Raw genomic sequence first — 24339 nt, 5'->3', positions numbered from 1 at the left:
AAGATTTATCTATCAAAGATTAAAGTCTCCATGCTTGTTGATTTTAAATATAGCTAGCCGATGGTGATCTAGTAACTTTTCAAATCAGGGCGCCTAAAGCACTGTTTTTTGAAAGTATATTCATGAACAAATATATTCAAGAGAATACAACTCGGGAGGGCAAAACAAACATATTTCTGCAAAATGAAAGATGAAGCAGCAGAGTGATGAAAAAATATTGGTAATTACTTAATAAGGAAATCTTTTAAGAGAAATTAAAGACATTTTTTTTAACTGGAAATTTTTTACAAACTTAAATAAAACTGGAGAGTTGGAAAAACATGAAACTGTTTTGTTATTCTTTAAATAGTATAAACAAGTGGTGAATATAAAAATCTTGATATTTGGGACATCTTTGTGGTGACATTTTAGTATCTTGAAATTACCATTATCTTCAAAATATTTGCTGAATTTCCTTAAAATTTCTATGTTAAAATCTCAAAAAAATATCATGAAACTATGAAAATATCAGGTGGTGTTTGTTGCCACAATTAGATAATGCAACATATGTACTCTGAAGAATCATAGCATCAATGAAGATTATTCGTGTAATGACCAAAAATCTAACCCAAATTTTTGAGAATTTTTTTTAAACAGCAAAAATATTTAATTTAACCAGACTAAGCATTTCGGGCGCACATAGGAATCATCAAAGTAATTACCATTCATTTCATTAATAAAAAGTTTAAAATATAAAGGCAGGGTTTATGAATGACTGATTAATAATAACCAAATTAACTTTTGACATCCCAAGAACACAATAGATCATATATCTTGGTCCGCACACCATCCCGCAACCGCTCTTGGACTTTTACTCTTCTCCTGAAAAAATTATAAGATGATTTATGTCAGATGCGTAGAGAATACCATGATTTTTTAGATATACTATGTAACAAGTATGCAATGTGTTGATTAAATATAGGCAGCAAAGCATGATATTAAACATGGCATAGGAAAATAAATAACATGAATCTAATTTAATGCATCTCACAATTGTAAGTCTCTAACTAGCATACATGAACAATAACATGATCAAATCAATAATCACAGGCTATGTCACAGGGATTCGCCAAGACAGGTGTTGCGCCCGCATCGATGCGATGCGATGCGGGTGCGTGTGCGGCATCCGGTGCGGTCAACCCAACCTTGGGCGTGGTCAACTCACCCAGGGTCATTTTGGTCTATTTTTTGGATTAAAAAATCTGCTTTGGAAAATAAAAAAAAGTGACCCTTGCTTTAAATTCATTTAAAATGCATTGAACACCATTATTTTCAAGTGAATAAATTCTCATTAAACTCTCTCTCTCTCATTTAATAGTAATAAAACTTCATCTCATCCACCAAAAACATAAAACGAGTTTCTCAACAAGGAAGCTTTGTAAAGTGTTGATAATAGAAAACGATTTCCTAAAATCTATCTTGGAAATTAAAAGCTTTCATTGAGAATAGGAAACGTCTCCTAAAGTCCAACGTGTAACCCATATTTTGAAGTTTTAAATGATTTTATTTAGATTCTTGGAAATTAAAAGCTTTCATTGAGAATAAGAAAGGTCTCCTAAAGTCCAACGTGTAAATTAAACCCATATTTTGAAGTTTTAAATGATTTTATTTAGAAGTTTCAATTTTGGACCCCCCTTCTATATCTATCTATCTATATATATATATATATATTTTACATTTTGCCCCTGTCGCACCCCCCACACCCTAGGTTTTTGAAAGTGTCGCACCCCCGCACCTGCACCCATGTGACATAAATCACATGTTTAAAGAATTCATCTCATGCTTAGTTAACTAATCGCATGTTGTAAACAACTAATGGCTTGTGAAAGTGCAAGGCTTACAATCCTTTGTCTAACAGATATACACAAGATACTCAATTTAATGTTTCTCTTGAATTAACCCATGGGTACAAGCGGGTCAAGGCAACCGTAACAGAAGAGAACATTCGAGGGTTTATTATGTTTTATTGTTTTATTAACCCGAACATTGTAACTGAAACTGAAATCCTAAGGAAATGGTTGAATAACCGAGAGAACCTCCCAAAGGCCCAAACAGCAGGATGCATCCATAATTTCTGCAAAAAAAAATGTGGAGCTACCACCTAGGATAAAATTGGTAGTTCGGGTTCCCTAACTCCGAGAACTGGAGACCAATGAGCCATTGTCGCTCAAAGCAAGAAACACATGTCCTCGGAGTTGTGTACCACCTACCCTCTCCAAGGTAAGCCTGAATCTGAGTGGGTTGCTCTCTTATTAATTTATATTTTTCGATGTGACTGTGTTTTCCCATATCTGAACCCAGTAACTTAAAGACACTGAAGTTTCACAAAAAATTTGAATCATACCACCGGAGTAGTAGATCCACAACCATTTATACCTTAAATAGGTATGTTAACCAAAACTTTATTCATTTAATTGTGCAGAGCCACCCAAAGTGCTCTGGTATCTTTAAATTGTCAAACACAAATACCCCAGTACCTTTAAACCAGTCAGGCAATAGAATTATAGTATTTCAATTTATATGTGTAATCACTCTATAAACCCGAGGGCTACAGGTGACCCTCAACACCCTGACTTGACACTTATGCACCATAGAACACCGACCCACAGGCTCGGTTACGAGATCATCATTTATTATATATATATATATATATATTATTTTTATTATTTTTAATTTTTTTTGTGGCCATTTGCCTCAACATACCATTAGGTTTTAAACTTGCAGTGTCCCAACACATGGTGACGTGCGCTGACAACTCTTGTCAAATAAGCAGAGACCGATTTGTTTCCTTTAGGGAGTATGCAGTGTAATCTTAGAGATTTGGTAATACAACTATATACCTTTCTCCAAACACATTTGCATTTGAACATTCTAAAAGATACACAGTTTAGTTGGCATTCGATAATGTCAAAAAATATGTAGTTTGTTAGGCATTAGAACTTCAGAAAAATATGCAACTTAACATGCATTTGAACAATAGAGAATAAGCAGCTTAATAGGCATTTGAACATAAGAGAATATGCAGCTTAATAGGCATTTGATCCCCAACAAATATACAGCTAAATCACAACTGAATATGTGGCTTAATATGCATTTTGAGCATCAACTTCATATGCAGTTTGAAAATGCATTTGAACCTTCAATTTAATATGCATCTAAATGGAAATTGAACATTTCAGAGAGTGTTCAACTTCACATATATATATATATATATATATATATATATATACCACCTATATACTTCCATAAGCATACCCTAATCTGTATAGTAATAGTATGTCATCACTGAGTGTGAGAAAGTCGCAGGAATGTAAAGACCTTTAAACATGAACATGAATCATTTCTTGTCTATATGTACACAGAGATGTGTGTAGAAAGATGTATTTTAAGATGAAAAAAGCACAGGCATATAGCTGGGTTTTCAATATAAAATACACTACCACATATTGTGGTAGTTTCAAATGCCGACAATGAAGATTGATTTCCGGTATGTATGAAGATATAGAAAAATAGACATACAGTTGGAACTAACCTTCAAAGACCCAGACACATGCCTCTTACACTATAATTGACCCATTTATACATTTTGTACATGCTTCTATGATATCAAAAATTGATATGTACTAACCCACAATCTGGGCAATAATCTGAATATTCCAATTATTGAGCTTGCAGTAATTTAAGCCCAGAAACTAATTAGAACATGACATAGAGTATCATTATGAAGAAATAAAAATAGAACGTTCCAAAGCATACACATGAGTCTTGAATTTTGTAAATGAACACAGCAGAACAATTGATTTATGTCATGTAATTAATACCAAACATCACTATATCTTTGGATATAAACTCGAATCAATTTCAGTCAATGGATTAAACGTAAAACATGCCACTGACATTTAATGTAGTACCATAACCGATTGTCACTAATTAAACACAATTCATTTCTACGTAAACTTTTAACACATAAACTCAACTATCAATGAGTTAGTTGTAGGAATTAATGACCCCAATTAATTTTATATTTTGAAACTAACACTGAAAAATCCAACGAAAATTGACATGGAACAAAATACTGATATTAATTTATGTCAATGCCCAGTCTGTCGAGACCATTATTGTTCCTTACACTAACACTGATAAGAAAATTTGTTTTTCCTCTTGCGATCAAATTGGGAGATTTTCAAAAAATGGTTGATATTTGCAAAACTGTTTCCTCCCCTCCCTGGCCAATAAAAACGCCAGCTGTGAAAGCCTCTGTCGGTCGGGGTGTCTCCCTTGTCAACCTGTTAGAAAAATCCCCTGCTGGCCGACCATGGTTTGCCAAAAAAGAAGAATATGCCGATAGAAAAGAAAGAGAAGGAGAAGAAAAAGACACAGGAGAAAGAGAGAGGGGTGAGAGGTTACCTAAAAAGGGGTTGGCGAGAAGGAGAGCACCTACGTCAGGTGTAAGCGACAGGCGAGGTGAGTGACGGTTCGACTATGAGAGTTGAGCGAGGGAGAGGGTTTAGGGGTCCGATCGAAGAGGGGGTGGAGAAGGAGAGAGAAAATATCTCCGGCGTGCAGGCGGCGGTGGTCACGGTGGCACCGTGGGTTCAGTCGATCGACAAACGAGAAAGGAAGGAGGACGCTCCAGCCGATCGGCAAAAGCAAAGAGGGAGGAGGTGGCGCCACAGACGGGGCTCTCGACGGCGGCACATGATGGTGGCACACGGCGGTGAGAGAGATGGAGTGAGGGAAGAAGGAGGAGGTGAAGGAGAAAACTCGGGTGGCGGCTGTGTGCAATGGATGAAACAGAAAGGAAAAGAAAGGGGCTCACATTAGGGTTTTATGAGGAAAATTAGCGACATAAAATTTCTGTCTCAAAATCTATCGCTAATTAGCGACAACGTAGCGATGGAAAAATTTTGTCTCTCATCTATCAGGAAGTTGTGACAGAGTTTGAGACGAAATATTATGTCGCTAATTCAGCGCTAATTAGCAACGGATTCTGAGACAGAAATTTTTTGTTGCTAATTAGCGATTGATTTTTTTTTGTCGCTAATTCCGCATCTAATTCCGATTTTAGGGACGCCTAGTTTTCTCTAGTTAATCCATTATAAAGTGGCGACAAATTATCTTTGTCACAAATTTTCGTCGCTAATTAACATTTTTCTTGTAGTGTATATGTTAATCTCATAATTTTTAGAATAATCTCATATATTTTAACTTTTGTAGGTTAATCCTATATATTTTCTAATTATTTCAGTTATCTAATCAGTTTCTTAGTATATTTTAACTTTTGTTGGTTAATCTCATATATTTTTCAGTTATGTAATCAGTTTTTTAGTTACTTTTATATGTTAAGCTCATATTTTTTAGAATAATCTCATATATTTTAACTTTTGTTGGTTAATCTCATATATTTTTCAGTTATGTAATTAGTTTCTTAGTATATTTTATCTTTTGTTGGTTAATCTCATATATTTTTCCAGTTACGTAATCATTTTTTTAGTTACTTTTATATGTTAATCTCATATTTTTTAGAATAATCTCATATATTTTAATTTTTGTAGGGTAATCTTATATATTTTCCAGTTATTTCAGTTATGTAATCGGTTTCATAGTATATTTTAACTTTTTTTGGTTAATCTTATATATTTTCTAGTTATGTAATCAGTTTTTAGTTACTTTTATATGTTAATCTCATGTTTTTTAGTACTTATTTGAGATTTTCTATTTCTTATTGGTTGTTATTTCATCAATAAAGTATTTCTTTATTTCTTTATATTTTTAGATATTTTTTTATAATTTTTTTAAAGTTTTCAAAAAAAATATTTAAGGCTTACGCTTTACGCCTCGCCTCAGTTTTTGGTGGAGCGCCTCGCTAAGCCTCAATGCTTTTCACAACACTGGGTAGTACAAAAACTATCTTCTTTTACAAGGTATTCAACTACGTATTGAAAGCTTGTTGGTAGATGGCAACAAAAAGTGTTAATTTAGTAGGCAATAGAAAAATGTTCTGATTTTAACGTTTAATCATGAACCATGAAATAAGATCCTTTGAGTCAGTAAAACACAAATATGACCTTTAGCATATCAAAACCATAAAGGTGAAGCATAGATAATGCAGATACATAAAATAGATTAGAAATTAGACATTCATCAACACTAGGAGGTATTCTGCAATGCATTCATGTATATGGTGGTGAAAGCCATCATTCGTGCATCTTAGCCGATGTAAAAAGTGAAGTATGTCTACATTTGCAAAAACATTTAGCAGTGCAACATATCTAAAATTCATGAATAATAGGATAAAACTTGCATGTATTCTTGGCACCATTAGCTTGGCTGGTTTAAAACTGGCTTGAGCTCGTTCGAGTAAATAAACAAGCTGAGCTTGTGCTTAAACAAAAGCTCAATTAAATAAATTCAAGCTCAGAACAACGGGGGGTGTTGTGTGTTCTCCTCTAAAGACAAATTCGCGTGTTTCGGTGTGTACGGAGGAATATCCTGTGACCCGCGATAATTCATATGCCAATGTTACCTATGATGATTTTATAATAAAATAACATAAAAAAAGGTAGATATGTGTTTGATGAAAATGTTCTCCCATAAAATAGATATTCGTTTGATGGAAATGTTTTCCCGTAAATAGCTTTGCATATTCTCGCGACTCTTATCATTGTCAGAGTCGGAGCCCATCAGCTCCTTCAAGGGGATAGTGCCTGAGTTGATGTTTGTGAAGCATATTCTCAAGAGTGCACCAGTGCTAGAGTCTCTAAGAATCAACCTCAGTCCGAGGAAAATTGTGCAGTGGGCTGCCATTACTAATGAGCTTGTTTGCTTGGAGAGGATGTATCCTCAGCTACACATAGAATCACTTTGTAGAAGAAAATGAACTCGACGATAAACGTTCTGGATCACTTTTTGATAATGCTCCCTTTGATGACACACCCTTTGTCGTCGTCTGCTGTCGTCGGAGCACCCTTTACCGTCATCTGTTATCGCCAGAGCACCCTTTGTCGTCGTCTGTTGTAAATCGCTACTCTCTAATCTAATCTTTTTTGTAAATCGTTGCTCTTTGTCTACTCAGTTCGATGCTGCCACCATTATCTCTTTTGTAAATCACTATTCTTTGTCTACTCAGTTCGATGCTTGCACCCTGGTATCATGATAAATAATAGACAGAATGCTGATTCCTCTGATAGTTCAACTATTTTTCATGAGCAGACAATGACAATGAGTGCTCCAGCAACAATAGACGATGACAAAGGGTGCTCCGATATTAGCATACGACAGTAAATGGTACTCCTACAACAGCAGACGACGACAAAGGGTGTGTCATCAAAGAGAGCTCCTGTTACAACAGATGGTGCATTGTCAAAGGGTGATCCGAAATGTTTAGGGCAAAATATTGCGAGGAACTCCTGTTACAGCATAGGAGTTTACTGCTTAGGGTGAAAGCAGAATGTTTGGATTTTAAAGAGTTAAGAAAATCCTTCTTTTTCTGGATGAAGGATATTTTTGTTTTTTTTTAGAATCATCGTTTCATGACGGAAATGGCGAGAAAGAGTACTTAAGTCTTTGCAACCACACCGGACTCTGATGCTAGCTAATGCCGACACACACGAGGATACTAGCCCCATGTGCTTACATACGTGGTGCTCATTCGGACCCCCGAAAATGCACCTGCATGTTGGGAGGGGGGGGGGGGGGACATATAACCTGCTTCACAGAACAACACCCATTTAAGCTTGTTAAGCTCATTTAAAAATGCATATATTTATAGGCAGTGCTTGAATGTTAGCACAAAAGATATTCAGTGTAGTGGTTTTGTTGATGCATGAGGAGGTCACGAACTTGAAGCCCCACGCCTCTCTTTATGTTTCTCTTCCAAGAAAAGGTCGAACTTCAGCTCGGCTCAAGCTTAGCGGAGCCCGAGCTTTGGCAGGATTGATTTGAGCCGAGCTTGATCACTCAAGCCCAAGTTCGACCTGAGCTCAAGCTTGGAATTGTTATCTCCGAACTGATCTTGAACATCCCAAGCTCGGGCTCGGATTGTGTGCAGCCCTACCTTAGCTAATAACATTTCAATAACCAGACGTCGCAAATCTTTTGGTCCTGCATTATGATGGTTTCAAAGGAGAAAAAGGATTTACTGGGAGTGATTAAGTTCCAGCTATATTTGCATAAACAAATAAAGTTTAAAACGTGCGATCCTCGTATGCTTATGGAGAAACGAAACTAGGCCTGTTGTGGATGGTTAGGTCACAGTAAAAACGAGGGGTGGTCTATTGGGTTTGAATCCCATGGTGTGTGTGTGTGTGTGTGTGTGAGAGAGAGAGAGAGAGAGAGAGAGAGAGAGAGAGAGAGAGAGAGAGAGAGAGAGAGAGAGAGAGAGAGAGAGATCCTCATATGCTTATGAACACAGTATCTAGGCCTGTTGCTTCACTGAATCTTGTATTATTGGCAGATTAAAAATAAAGGCTGGATTTGCAATTCCAAGCATGTGCATCCTCTCTGACTAAGAATTTAACTGTGAAGCAATCAGCTTTTCATTTCTATTTGCTCTCTCTCTCTCTCGCATGCATGACTTCATACTTTTCCTTCATGAGAATAGTTGGCCAGCTATTTGAAATTTTGCTTAGAACACTTCCAATTTAGTTCAGAACAGGCTGTCTTATGTCACATAATAAAAATTTTAATGGTCAATGCCATACAAATGCATCATCTACAACTTCAAAATGAGTTTCATCTGCTAAAGATTTGCACATCCACGGCCACTTCCAGCTTTTTGGATTCTGAAAACAGAGCTTGAAATTTAGGATCAATGGGCCTGTTATTGATGCAAAAAACTCAACCCCAACATTGCTCATGGTGATTCTATACCCATCTCTCGACCGGCTCGCCGACAGAACAGCTTCGCTAAGTGGTCTGAGCCTTTCTTGAGCTTTAACCAAGACTACGCCACTGAGCCTTTTGACTGGTTTTGGGTCTTCTACAATGCATGGTTCCTAGTTGAATCCTAGACTTGATCCATGTCAAGAATGTGGCCCTACATTGAGAGTGGGGAGACATGCAAAGTTAGGCAAGCATCAAAGGAGACAACATATGCAAGTACAACCAATCAGCACTTGCCACATCATCTGCATGACTAAGTTAGTGGGCAACAGCATATCTTGATTAGTCAATCATTTTGGGTCACCCAAACCCTTAGTCAAGCTATGACCAGCATGAAAGCTACTGGTCAGATCCATTCTCAATAATAGCAATAAAGTTGCTTCCTTAATTACTCTCCACAATTAAAAAAGCAGAAAAGTACACACCTTTCCTAAAAGGGAGGGTGATTATATAATTTGTGAACAGCTTAGGCTTTTTTATTAACTTTGATAACCCAAAATCTATGCCATTGCCCCAAAAAATATACTGAGTATATGTGCAAGCAAAATAAGTCTTGACCCACTTGTTTTCTTGTTCCCTACAATTGCTTGTGCCACCTTAAGTTATCCAACTTGTTTTCTTGTTCCCTGAAACCACTGTTTGATTTTGTACAACTGCCAGCTTCCATGATGGGGACTTGACTTTTATGTTCAATTATAGGTCAAGATTTCAGTACAAACGTGCAATGTGTGAGAGATGGCCTAAAAGGGCATTAAATCAAGGACATTGGATTTTTCTAGGTGCAAACTTAATTATTTTTCAGTACAAAAGTAGTTTCATTCCCAAACACCCACAAAAGAGATGAACTGGGTTTTCTTATTATATTGAGCCACATAAATAAAGGCTCATGTGCATGTGTGTGTGCCTAACTTGATATCATGTAAAAAAAGGTTCAACCAGTGCTAGCCTATATCGAAAAAAACTATGCTAATCAAAACCTCTCATAAATGTACTTAATTTTAGGAAAATTTTCAAAAAGGCACCTAATTTTTGAAAATTTTAAAAAAAATGCCTAAAAATATTATGGTTAATTAAAAAGGCGCAGGAGTTTACTACCGTCAAGTTTGCTGTTAAATGTGATGTGAAATTACCAATTCACCCTCAACATCATATTAACAAAATGCACCTAAAAAGAAGGAAGGAATCTTTGAAGGGTTAACTAGTAAATTAACTGGCTTAAGTTAGTGATGATGACCTATGTTAAATGGGTAGAAATATGTTTTTGAATAACGGCGCAAAAATTTAGGTGCTTTTTTAAAATGTTGCGAACTTGGGTGTGTTTTTTAATTAATGTCCAAACTTTAGGTACGTTTTTTCAAATTTTCCTTGATTTTATCATAATTGAAGGTCCTTGTTGTAGTTTACTTCAAACCAGACAGGGCTGTCAACACAGTTGAGACCTATCCTGACTAAGACCCGTCTCCAACTCACCTTGTTGTCCAACTAGCATATCGGGTCGGTTGGATCCAAGTCCAACTAGCTAAATGGATTAGGTCGGACATGATGATGCCACACAGAACCCGATTTCTCTGGTATCCAAAGACCAAGTGCAGCTAAAACCGCTTAAGGTGTTTCAATATTGGGTCTGGATCCAATTCATTCACACATATGTCCCTGAACAAATCAGGCTTCATAGATTGTAATAATTCATAACCTAGTCATGTCAAAATTCAAATCCAAACTACATATGGTTTAACCAAACTACCCTGAACCGTTTAGAGGGTTCTATTTTCTGTTCTGGGTAAAGATATGCCTGGAACCGATCCATTGCCCACAAAAGGGCAGCTGACTGCATCTTGATCGGCAAAAACAGGGGGAAAAGGAGAAGCGATGGAAAAGCATGGTCACATGGGCCAACTGGTTTGCTTTTTCTTTCCTCTTTATTTCACTGCTCTTCTTTTCTGGAGCAGTCCAAGTGAAGTGAACCAAAACAGGATCCGATGCATGAACGCTTCCAGCAATGGTGTCTCGGACCCACCAGATCGGGGCCCGGTCCTTCCGATGTTGACCATACCCGCCCCCACCGAGACTGCACTAAAGCCCCTGCTTTCGGATCAAGATAATGACTCGGTCCCGCACCAAGGGCCTGTACAACCCGATCTGCTCTGCCACACGTGGGTCCCGCCCATGCCCCGTGCTCTCATCCACCAGCAGATAATTGACACGTAGTGGCCAGTGGATCCCAGTGACCTTTTTTTCATATGGAATTAATAAGAATCTTGAATTAAAGGGTGAGTATGTGATGTGGGCATAGACTCGGGCTGGGCTCGGTCCGGATTGGTTCTGAAATGGACACAAGTAAAGGAGTACCGGTTGTGGTATGGTTGGTTAAGATTAGCTAGCTTAATGTTTGACTTATCCTTGCTGAGCCAACGAATTTGTGAATCGAGTCTAGCCATCTCTTGATTGACTTAACCGGGTCAAACTCTGAGTTTTCATGAGCTCGCAGAACCGGTTCAATCTTCGGAGTCAGGGCTGACCACTCCAAAGTCAAACATCGGAGAGCACCAACTCTTGACCTGACCGGGCCCCTTGTTGCTCCTTTCTACAAACCGACACTGGGACAGCTTTATTAATATTTCAACATAGATGAGTGGGGATTGATTGGCAAGGCCATACTTTCGTAGTTGAGAGAGAGACAGCTTTGAAAAATGGGAATTGGTGATTTACATTTTTTCCCACAAAGCATGCTCTGGTGAGAACAGACCAAGAATCCATAAGAGAATTAATTAATGCACATACAAGTTACCAAACCCACCAAAATAAATACTCCCTTTGATATGCTTACACTACTCGTCCTTCCCCTAAGCCTCACCCATTACAACTCTTCTTTCACCACACATCACACACCAACTGCCACTCTTCTCTTCTCTTTCATAACACACCTACCAATCTCTACTTTGCTCACACATAACGCACCTCCTAACACTCCCAACTACTACACTCTTTCTTTTCTCTTACTACCTTGCTACTTTCCCCCTTCTTAACACTCCCCACTACTGCCACTCCTAGTGTTGTCTTCCTACTACTTTAACTGTTACTACTTGCTTGCTTTCTTCTAGGCGGCATCAAGTGTGTCTCTTTTCTTGGTGGCCGGAAAATGACAGAAAAAAGGGATGGAGGCATGGAGGCTGAAGCGAGAGTGGCAGCTTTTCAGCCAAGCGCGGAAGATCCCGGCTGTGGCGAGCATGCTGGAAGCCCGGGGAGTTTTACGTGTGGATACAGAAAGATAGGAGAAGAAGAAAACATGTGGTGCAGTTGACCTCTCTGGAGTTCTGGTGCTTATTAGAATCTGGAAAATGATACTGCACAGGGGAATCGAGGGGAGATGGTCCGACTTGTTCTGATTTATCCAGTTTTTTATTTTTTGTGTTCCTGTTCTGAATATTTTGCTTCCACATTTTTTGTGTTTTACATGGGATGTAAGGGAAGCATTCGCAGACAACTGTAGGGTTTAGATGGTCATAGCTGGGAATGCATCTTTTACACGTGTCGTGTAGTTATTGGAGGAATACAGTTGATGGCTTTCTCCTTGTTGAGATATTGAATGAAGTTAGTGGGGTGATTTTGATGGCTTTCCTCTTGAGCTAGCATAAAATTTGAATTTAGTTAGTCAAGCAAAAGAGTGATATTAGTAACTTTATTACTTGATCTACCTTCTGGAAAAATATGGTCATTTTTAAGTATCGTTTTGCCAATCAACATTGTTAGCTATAGTCTCTTGTTATAATGTGTTGGTTAATCACTCACAGGCAAGTGCTATGTTTTTAAAAGAAAAAAAAAAGGATATTTATTCTTATTCTTGCCTACCTTTTTCTTTTTGCTAAGGTGAAAGAAGGATGATGAGCCATTACTTAGTGTAGCTCTGTAAATAATTTCAGTGAACCTGACCAAATTCTAGAATTTGAACGCTATAGATAGAACATGGAGTTCCCCAACTTGGAATGTCTGTTGTAAAAATTATCTAATTTGTGTAGATGTAGGCTCCAAGTTCAACAAATTGGTTCCTTACTATATACCATGTCAAAGGGATGCTCCAATTTATTTCGAAGCAGGTTATATGTTCCCCCCCGATGATTCACTGAATCCCACGTCTGTGTTCGGGGCTTTGAATGAGCACCACGTATACAAGCACATGGGGCTCATATTTCCGTGTATGTTGACATAACTTTGCATCGGACTCTGGTGATGTTGCAAAGACTTAATCACCCTTACTTGCTTTTCTTGCCCTGAAATGACGGTTCGAGGAAATGACAAAAATATCCTCCATTCAAAAGTTGTGAAACGACGGGTGGGGAAAAGGACAAAAAAGCAGAAATTCCAGAAAGTTTGATGTTAACCATTTAAAGTGGAGACGTTCGCCTGCGCCATCTGCTGTAACGGTGCTCCCATTATCAACGTTCCAGTGTTACAAAACATTCCAGTGTCTTCTCTTCATTACTGCTGTCGTTAGGCATCATGGAAGAAAGCAATGATTCACAAACATTCCAACCAGTGCCATCAACCCTCTCACTCTCTCTCTCTCCCTTCTATTTCTGCTTCTGTGCACATCCATTAAAAGATCATACATTGCTCCATCAAGCACCGACTGACCTGCACATTGACTGTTGTGGAGCCTGATTCAAAGTTTTTACCCTTACAGGAGGAGGGTTTGGGGGCTCATCCCAGCGTGGGTAGCATCATTCAACTCTCTCTCTCTCCCTTCTATTTCTGCTTTTGTGCACATCCATTAGAAGATCATACATTGCTCCATCAAGCACCGACTGACCTGCACATTTACTGTTGTGGAGCCTGATTCAGAGTTTTTACCCTTACAGGAGGATGGTCTGGGGGCTCCTCTCAGCGTGGGTAGCATCATTCAACTTGAAGAGTTGTGGAGTCTGATTTAGAGTTTTTACCCTTACAGAAAGGGGGGTCTGAGAGCTCCTCCCAGTGTGGGTAGCATCATTCAACTTGAAGAGTTATGGAGTCTGATTCAGAGCTTTTAACCTTACAGAAGGGGGGTCTGAGGGCTCCTCCCAGCGTGTTCATGGCCTTTTGCCCTTACAGGAGGGGGGTCCGGGGGCTCATCAACCCTCTCTCTCTCTCTCTCCCTTCTATTTATGCTTCTGTGCACATCCATCAGAAGATCCTACATTGCTCCATCAAGCACCGACTGACCTGCACATTGACTGTTGTGGGTCCTTACTGATGAGTTGCCTCTAAATTTATTCGACTCTGGGTCCTTACTGCACTTGAAGTTGAGTCGTTGTATTTATTCGACTCTGGGTCCTTACTGCACTTGATCAGAATAATGAACAAAACAATAAATTGCATATGATCAACTCACACGAGGAGTTGGCAAAACCCGAGCAGGACAAGTAGCAAGCGCATTAGAAACACTGATACTGAACTCCTTCGCATATTTGTCATTATTATAATCATTTGAAGAAACAACCTGCAAATATAAAGAGTTAGCAGCAAGAAGGACTACGGATCTTACTGGTGGAATCTCAGTAATCCAATCGAGATGAGCATGAGGGCCAGATTCTGCTTACTGAGAAGCACTTAAGCAGCAAGCAACAAACACAAACAATCAAAGCAAGAAAGAGATGCTTCAAACATTGCAATCAAAACAGATTCAACTAAAGCTGGCATTATGATAAATAACCTTTGAAATGTTGTTTTGCCTATCGGTGGGACGTTGACATGTTGCTCTGAGCATAGCTGTTTGGAAGGGTGAAGCCCAACTGTTGCAGCCAATCGTTGGAGAGGTGGAAGAAGAAGAGGAGGTTGCGGCGTTTGAGACGTCGATGGAAATGCCACCCCTCGAAGCCGAAATCAAGTCCGGCAGGGCAGATTGGTCCGGAAATTACAGGTTAGAAGGTTCAATGAGGCCGCTGCCCGGGCTGTCCGACTGGTTCCGGCGACTGGAACCCAAGTTCGGAGGAGGTTGGAACAAGGTTGGGATCTACGGGGCTTTGAAGGCATCCTTAGGGAACATAAAGTGCCAGGCCAACGTGATAAGGGCTCTGTTTGAAGCATGGTGCTGCGAGACCAACACCTTTGTGTTTCCGTGGGGAGAGATGACGATCACCTTGGAAGATTTGGCGATGATGGGACTCCCATTGCTTGGAGAGCTCGCTCGAGAGGACCCCAACAATTTCTAAAGCAACAGTGCAGAATCCGGCAAGGCTTGGGCAATCTTTCTTTTGATGATTGTGGTTGCAATGTATCGTTGAAGTTAAAATGGGGAATGAACTGACAATAGAAATCGCTGAAAATTTACAGAAATAAACTAGACTCAATAACGAAGACACCACTTTTTACGGATTTGGAATATGACCTCCGGTTAGGGAGATATGGCCCTGACAAGTTGGTCCTAATTCGGGTCGGGATTTACAGCGATTTGCTTACTGAATAACACTACAAATCGCTATAGCGATTTGCGGAAGACACTACAAATCGCTATAGCGATTTGCGGAATTATTTACAGAGCCGGTACTGAGATCTCATGTTCGGGGGTTCCAAACCGGGCCACGTATAAGATGCAGACCGGCATGTATCCCCATGTGGGTCGCCATCATATTGCATCGTAATTTGGTGCCGCAGCAAAGACTCAAGTAACCTTTACCGCCATTTGCTTCCTCTTCCTCGGACGGACATAAATGCCCTCCCTCTAGAAAACTGAATCGTCGGTTCGTGAAAATGACAAAACTGCCCTCCATCGATATCGCGGGAAAACGTTCCGCAGGTGGTTGTAATGTATCGTTGAAGTTAAAATGGGGAATGAAATTACAATAGATATCGCTGAAAATTTACAGAAATAAATGCCCTCCTTCTAGAAAACTGAATCGTCGGTTCCTCTTCCTCGGACGGACATAAATGCCCTCCTTCTAGAAAACTGAATCGTCGGTTCGTGAAAATGACAAAACTGCCCTCCATCGATATCGCGGGAAAACGTTCCGCAGAGTTTGCATATGTAGCAAGCGTTATGTTGTATGATACAAATAGTTCAAAAAAATCCTTTTCCGCTCTAAGCACTCTACCGGAGATTCTTTGCTTTCATCTCGAGTTGCCAGAGCATCCTTTCCTTTTTACCAGAGCATCTGTTTCCGTCTTACGCGCAGTCGCAGCATCGTTGCCACCTTCTGTTGCGTATTAGTTGTTACTGTTGCTTACTCTACAGTTGGAATATCCAAATTCTCATCGTTTTGGTGAGTTTCGTGTAAGTTTTCTTTCTTCAATCTGAAGATTGGTTCTTATACAAGGATTTGTATTATAAACCCAAATATTCCGACGATTTCTAATGATGATGATCGTGTATTGTGTTGTGCAGGTTAGCAATGTCTGCACCTCATCAGATTAGAGATACCCCGTCGTTCTATGGGTTGTCTATTAGAGAAGTGATCCGCCAGTCCCATCTATCTAAAGTTTTTGAAAGATACCAAAATATACTTAAGATTGAGAACGATGAAGACAGGGAAAAAGCCTTGGAATCGTATTTTGCGGAGGATTATCCATCAGATATCGAGGCTGCGGACCAAAGGAAGAACTCTGAAGAACGGAAGATGCAGAACAAGGATGACGAAGAGAAGGCAAAGGCAAGAAATATTGCTGAGAATTTGAGAAGAAGGCTGAGGATTGACGCACATGCGAGGGAAAAGAGGAAGAAGAATGCAGAGGAGTGGGAAAGGGATGTTAGCAATATGATGGCGGAGGCTCATAGGAGAAACTTGGAGAGTAGAGCAATGCGACAGAAGGAGGCGGAGGAGAGGCAAAGGCAAATGAATAAGGAGGAAGAGAAGGAACAGAATATTCCTCAGTTTGAGGAAGAAAAGGAAAGGCGAAGGAGGGAGTTGGAGTTCGAGGAAGCTAAGGAAATGCAAAGGCAGCAGAAGGAGAATGAGGAAAAGAAGGAAAGGCAACGTAAGGAGATGGAGGAGGAGGTAGAGAAGGAAAGAGAAAGGAAGAAGCAGGAGGAAGAATTGCAGGAAAGAAGGAAACAACAACTGCAAGAGAAAGAAAGGCGGCGGAAGGAGAAGGAGGAAGAAAATAAAAGGGAAAGGAAGAAGCAGGTGGAAGAACTGCTGCAAAGAAGGAAACAAGAAATCGAGGAGAAAGAAAGGCGGCTGAAGGAGAAGGAGGAGGAAGAAAAGGAAAGGGAAAGGAAAAAGCAGGAGGAAGAGGTGAAAATGGAGAGACAAAGGAAGCAGAAGGAGGAGGAGAAAAGGCAGAGAGAAAGGAAGGAGGAGATAAAGGAGATAGAAAGGAAGGAGAAGGAGGATGATGCGAAAAAGGAGAGAGAAAGGATACAGAAGAAGAAAAGGGAGAGAGAAAGGAAGGAGAAGGAGGAGGAGAAAAGGCAGAGAGAAAGGAAGCAGAAGGAGGAGGAGGAGAAAAGGGAGAGAGAAAGGAAGGAGAAGGAGGAGGAGAAAAGGCAGAGAGAAAGGAAGCAGAAGGAGGAGGAGGAGAAAAGGGAGAGAGAAAGGAAGGAGAAGGAGGAGGAGGAGAAAAGGGAGAGAGAAAGAAAGCAGAAGGAGGAGGAGATAAAGGAGAGAGAAAGGAAGGAGAAGGAGGAGTGTGCGAAAAAGGAGAGAGAAAGGATGCAGGAGGAGAAAAGGGAGAGAGAAAGGAAGGAGAAGGAGGAGGAGAAAAGGCAGAGAGAAAGGAAGCAGAAGGAGGAGGAGGAGAAAAGGCAGAGAGAAATGAAGGAGAAGGAGGAGGAGGAGAAAAGGGAGAGAGAAAGGAAGCAGAAGGAGGAGGAGGACAAAAGGGAGAGAGAAAGGAAGGAGGAGGAGGAGAAAAGGGAGAGAGAAATGAAGGAGAAGGAGGAGGAGAAACGCGAGAGAGAAAGGAATCAGAAGGAGCAGGCAGAAAAGGAGAGAGAAAGGAAGCAGAAGGAGGAGGAGGAGAATAGGGACAGAGAAAGGAAGCTGAAGGAGGATGAGAAAAGGAAAGCGGGAGAAAGGAAGGCGAGAGAAAGGAAGGCGACGGTGGAGCCGGTAGAGATGGAGATTGAAAGCCAGTTCGAGGTAGTGGACCCACCAGAAAGTCCCAGGTTGGAGTGAGAACAACAGAAAATAGCGACCAAGGTAAATATACCTGTCCTGTCTGCGAAGATTTAATAATATGTTTAGCGATTTTGGTATAGCGATTACTGTGTTAGGTATTGATATTTATAGCGATTACTGCGATAGTATGTCTGGAACCGATATTATTTATAGCGGTTAGTAGAATAGTATTTATAAGTACAAATGGAAGTAATTTATAATTTGTAGGAATAATATGTTATTTTGTGTTACAGGGAGGTCATAGGAGAAGTAGAGCACCAGGTGAAAAGCTCGGAGGTCGCTGTCAATGGCCTGTAGTTCTGTCTTGGTATGGTCAACTGAGTGCATATCAGAAGGACCGACTACGAAATATGCACTTCGGTGGCCTTTTGGACCAGCAATATTTTGAAACTTGCTGGAATACCATGACTCACCTGGTAAATAAGTGGAATGATAAGACTAACATATTCCAGTTTGATTCTTTTGAGATCACCATGACTCTAGAAGATGTGGCGAGGATCACTGATCTTAAGTGCGCTGACAGTGCTGTCCTATTACGACATTCAAACTATAACGCAAGGGAAAACTGCACTGCCCTTCTAGAAATGTCGATGGACGAATGGAGTCAATGTATTTCTGGTGGAAGCAATTCCACATCAATGAAGGTCTCAGTTTTCCGTAATAAATGGGAAGGCCACTCCGCTACTTATGCATCTGAAACAGCTGACCAAGTGTTGCGCGGCTTCCTTCTATATTTTTTTGCTCTTACATTATTTTCTGATTGTTCTGGTTCGAGAATAAGTTCCATGTGGCTGCAGTACCTGGCAGACTTAGACGAAGTCGACAACTATGCCTGGGGTGCCGCTATGCTCGCACACCTGTACAGTCAACTCCACTGTGCGAGTAATGGTACGAAAACAGTTGGCGGATTTTGGCCATTTGTTCAGGTATTTGTTGATTACATACTTAGTATTTGTAGACAAATCTCATTGCAGTCTGTGGCGTTGCTAATAATATTTTTTTTGTTAGGCCTGGGCGTTGGAACATATTATCCCATTGCGTCCACGGTGTGGCCCTCCGATTTGTGGTTTTCCAAAGATCGGTCGCTGGGCCAGAATAAACGTCACAGTTTATAATGCTAAGTCCATTTTGGATGGGCTGCAATTAAACGAGGTAAACGTTCTAAAATTGTTTACAATCGCGTCAGCATTTACCATTGAGTATTATAAGTCGTTGTAATGTTCAGCATTCTTAAGTATACATCGCTGCAGGATTGTCTTCCGTAGTGCATATCGTTGTTTCCATATCATGCGTAAATAAATTTTAATATATTTGTCATTCGTTATTAAAAAGAATTACCAATGTACAAGTTTTGTGGAGACCTTATAGAGATGGGGAGGACGATGATGAAGACGTTGTTGCGGAGGCTGCCAGATTGTCTGGCCGCGATTTGTGGCTATTATGCAATTTTGAAGCCGAGATGCAGCAAGGTAGTCGAGTTCTCCTACAATCTGGCTTGGGGCAGTCTATCCCAAATAAGCCTTTGGAGGTGAGAAGGAAGATGAATAATGGTGGGGGCAGGCACGTGAATTGGAGCGATCGGTACAGGGACGAATTATTGAATTGGAACTCAGGTGGTGTCCGTGTCGTACCGTATGATCATGAAGGACGACAATTTGATCCCTTCTATTTCGAAAGCTATTGGGAACCAATGCGGCGAAATCGGAAGATTGAGAAAATTGTCAACCCATGCCTCCCAACTGTCCCTTCTCATGTTGTAGCCCAGCCTCTACAACCAAAACGTCGCCTCGGTCAGGTTAATACGACTAGTCCATCAGTAACAAATCACGAGAAAGACCGAACTCTTGCTCCAAAAGAGAAGACTGTCTCTGCCGCAAGGTTCGAACTTATTGAGAGGGAGAATAAGAAATTAAGGACAGAAGTAAGCACTATGGGGACCCAATTGAATGCAGAAGTGGACATGATGACCAGTCTTCTTAGGCAAGGTGTCGCAACGTGGAGGCCACCCAGGATAGACGGTCCACCAATAAAAAGTGAGAGACAAGTCTATGAAATTTCATCAGATTCGTCCAGTGACTCGGAATAAATCCTAGATTTTATTTTTTATCACGCTATACATTTGTTGTAATTGTATAATGAGTTGCGGTAACGTGAAATTCTTTTACTTTTTAATTCTTTATTATTACATCTTTCCGACTTTGGGTCTCGGTAATAAATAAACTTTCCTCTATAGGAGGATTAGTAGGTTGATAAGAAGGATGATTGTCTTCATCTATATTTTCTTTTTTACTAAACTAATTGAGTTCATCATCAATAAAAATATCATCATTTCTAGATAGTAACTTAAACAAGAAAGAGTAATCCATATTCTCTTTATGGGATTCATCATTCTCAAAACCACTAACATTATCTAAGAAAGTCACATTCCTAGAAACGTATAGTTTGTCGTTCTTAACATCATAGCATCTAAATCTTTTTTGAGTTTCAGAATATCCAAGAAATGCATTAGGAATGACTTTTGGTGAGAGTTTGTCATTTTTGTCGGTAAGGACAAAACATTTACATCCAAAGATTCTTAACCTATTTTAGTCGGGTTCCTTTTGGTATAAAATTTTAAAAGCTGAAGTTTTGTTTAGATTTTTTGAAGAAATGTGATTTATAAGATAAACGGATGTAAGAGCCGATTCGGCCCAAAAACTTTTTGAAATGTTTTGAGAAATGAGTAAAGTTTTAGTTGTTTCAATAATATACCTGTGTTTTCTTTCAGCTAGACTGTTTTGTTGTGATGTTTTTGGAAAAGATCTATGATGAACTATTCTATGGTTTTCAAGATAGTTTTTAAAATCATTTGAAAGATACACTCCTCCGGAATCAACTCTAAAGATTTTTAAATTATCATTAAATTGATTTTTAATCATCATATGATATGTCTTAAACGATGCAAAGACTTCATGCTTATGTTTAAGGTAGTATATCCAACAAAATCTTGAATAATCATAAAAAAAATAACATAGTAAGCTAATCCTCCCATAGATACTACGGGTGTCTTCGCCTCGAAAGAATAGCGCGCAAAGTATTGGCGAAGACAAATACAACGATTGTTTGCCATCGCTGACTACAGCGATGCAAATAATCAATAGATAAGGAAAGGATTTGTTACCATCGCTGGATACTTCGTGCTTTGAGTTGGACAGCGATCTGTGGCATCGCAGCATAAATCCGAGTGCACAAGTTGAAAAGATTTGTTTGTAAACGTAGATCTTTGTTCGGAAGTCAAGCTTCTCATTTTTCCAAAAATGCAATGATTACAATTGAAATTACTATTACAGAGATCTTTGTCTTCGCAATCGCTGTATTTGTCTTCGCCTCGAAAGAATAGCGCGCAAAGTATTGGCGAAGACAAATACAGCGATTGTTTGCCATCGCTGACTACAGCGATGCAAATAATCAATAGATAAGAAAAGGATTTGTTGCCATCGCTGGATACTTCGTGCTTTGAGTCGGAGAGCGATCTGTGGCATCGCAGCATAAATCCGAGTGCACAAGTTGAAAAGATTTGTTTGTAAACGTAGATCTTTGTTCGGTAGTCTAGCTTCTCATTTTTCCAAAAATGCAATGATTACAATTGAAATTACTATTACAGAGATCTTTGTCTTCGCAATCGCTGTATTTGTCTTCGCCTCGAAAGAATAGCGCGCAAAGTATTGGCGAAGACAAATACAACGATTGTTTGCCATCGTTGATTACAACGATGCAAATAATCAATAGATAAGGAAAGGATTTGTTGCCATCGCTGGATACTTCGTGCTTTGAGTCAGAGAGCGATCTGTGGCATCGCAGCATAAATCCGAGTGCACAAGTTGAAAAGATTTCTTTGTAAACGTAGATCTTTGTTCAGAAGTCAAGCTTCTCATTTTTCCAAAAATGCAATGATTACAATTGAAATTACTATTACAGAGATCTTTGTCTTCGCAATCGCTGTATTTGTCTTCGCCTCGAAAGAATGGCGCGCAAAGTATTGGCGAAGACAAATACAACGATTGTTTGCCATCGCTGACTACAGCGATACAAATAATCAATAGATAAGGAAAGGATTTGTTGCCATCGCTGGATACTTCGTGCTTTGAGTCGGAGAGCGATCTGTGGCATCGCAACAATACCCACAAATCACTGTGCTGCGATGCCACAGATCGCTCTCCGACTCAAAGCACGAAGTATCCAGCGATGGCAACAAATCCTTTCCTTATCTATTGATTATTTGCATCGCTGTAGTCAACGATGGCAAACAATCGCTGTATTTGTCTTCGCCAATACTTTGCGCGCTATTCTTTCGAGGCGAAGACAAATACAACGATTGCGAAGACAAAGATCTCTGTAATAGTAATTTCAATTGTAATCATTGCATTTTTGGAAAAATGAGAAGCTTGACTTTCGAACAAAGATCTACGTTTACAAACAAATCTTTTCAACTTGTGCACTCGGATTTATGCTGCGATGCCACAGATCGCTGTCTGACTCAAAGCACGAAGTATCCAGCGATGACAACAAATCCTTTCCTTATCTATTGATTATTTGCATCGCTGTAATCAACGATTGCAAACAATCGCTGTATTTGTCTTCGCCAATACTTTGCGCGCTATTTTTTTGAGGCGAAGACAAATACAGCGATTGCGAAGACAAAGATCTCTGTAATAGTAATTTCAATTATAATCATTGCATTTTTGGAAAAATGAGAAGCTTGACTTCCGAACAAAGATCTACGTTTACAAACAAATCTTTTCAACTTGTGCACTCGGATTTATGTTGCGATGCCACAGATCGCTGTCCGACTCAAAGCACGAAGTATCCAGCGATGGCAACAAATCCTTTCCTTATCTATTGATTATTTGCATCGCTGTAGTCAGCGATGGCAAACAATCGCTGTATTTGTCTTCGCCAATACTTTGCGCGCTATTCTTTCGAGGCGAAAACACCCGTAGTATCTAAGGGAGGATTTGCTTACTATGTTATTTTTTTTATGATTATTCAAGATTTTGTTGGATATACTACCTTAAACATAAGCATGAAGTCTTTGCATCGTTTAAGACATAACATATGATGATTAAAAATCAATTTAATGAAATTTAAAAATCTTTAGAGTTGATTCCGGAGGAGAGTATCCTTCAAATGATTTTAAAAACTATCTTGAAAACCATAGAATAGTTCATCATAGATCTTGTCCAAAAACACCACAACAAAACAGTCTAGCTGAAAGAAAACATAGGTATATTATTGAAACAAATAGAACAACTAGAAGCAAAAACCCGCTATCTATCGATTTTAACAAATTCAACCACGAACCGCAAGTCGTCAATGACAAACGACTATAAACTCTCAAAAAACCCGGCATTGTAGAGATCGGGTCATGCAAAGAGGCATACCAACTAAGTTAATAGCCCACACGAGATTCCTGTGTCCCAAACTAATCGGTCGACTGCATCGTAGCCTGTCATGAAAGAGAAAATATTAGACACTGAATTAAGTTTCACAAGAAATGCCTACCTCCTCGCAACATCGATAACATACCAAAAGCCTTGTAAAACTGTAGCGATCGTTGCCGGAAATCTGGTCGGGAGGAATGTAGGTTTGAACGTTTGCCGGTACTTCTGCAGGGTATTGCTGCATGATGGACATTACACGACTTAGCTATTTGACAAGCTTCACGCAATGGGGAGCAATATAATGTTTTACATACCTGTTCATTCGAAGGGCTTTGTTGTTTTTTATTACAGGTTGGTTGTTTCTTAGTCATTTTCTTGCCAACCAATTCTAGTGCACCCTTTGCCCTCCGACGACTGCGATCAGAGGCAGGTTTTCTTTTGATACCCTTTGCTTCATGAATATGTCCATCATAATCAACAACGTTCACTACTGACTTGTTGAAGATAATGTTTACGCTTCGGCGCAACTTCTCGGGAGTGTCAAGCGAGACATGATTTTGACCTACGTTGTTCGATCTCATATCTTCGACTGGTATTCATTCGCTGCAAAAGACTTAATGTGAATTAACTCCACGTTTTCAAGTAACTCCGTTGCAGCTTTTCTCGCACATGCATAGCCTTCTTCGCTTCTCGATGCCAAATCAGCAACATGCATGAATGACCTACACAGTTGTTGGTAACGGGAGGCTATGTGGCACTTCTCGTCAACACCAGATTTACTCGCATTGTCCATAACGAGCATTTCAATCTTCGCGCGTCTCATCCATCTTCGCATTACGTAAGACTCAGGTATTTCTTGTATCTTCTCTTGATTGAGTGCCTTTAATGCATGACAGCATAGGATA

This window comes from Nuphar pumila, chromosome 7 (genome assembly GCF_984573655.1).
Source record: "Nuphar pumila chromosome 7, dmNupPumi1.hap1.1, whole genome shotgun sequence".
Lineage (NCBI taxonomy): Eukaryota > Viridiplantae > Streptophyta > Magnoliopsida > Nymphaeales > Nymphaeaceae > Nuphar > Nuphar pumila.
The sequence above is the reverse complement of the archived record's forward strand: the minus strand, read 5'-3'. Positions refer to the sequence as shown.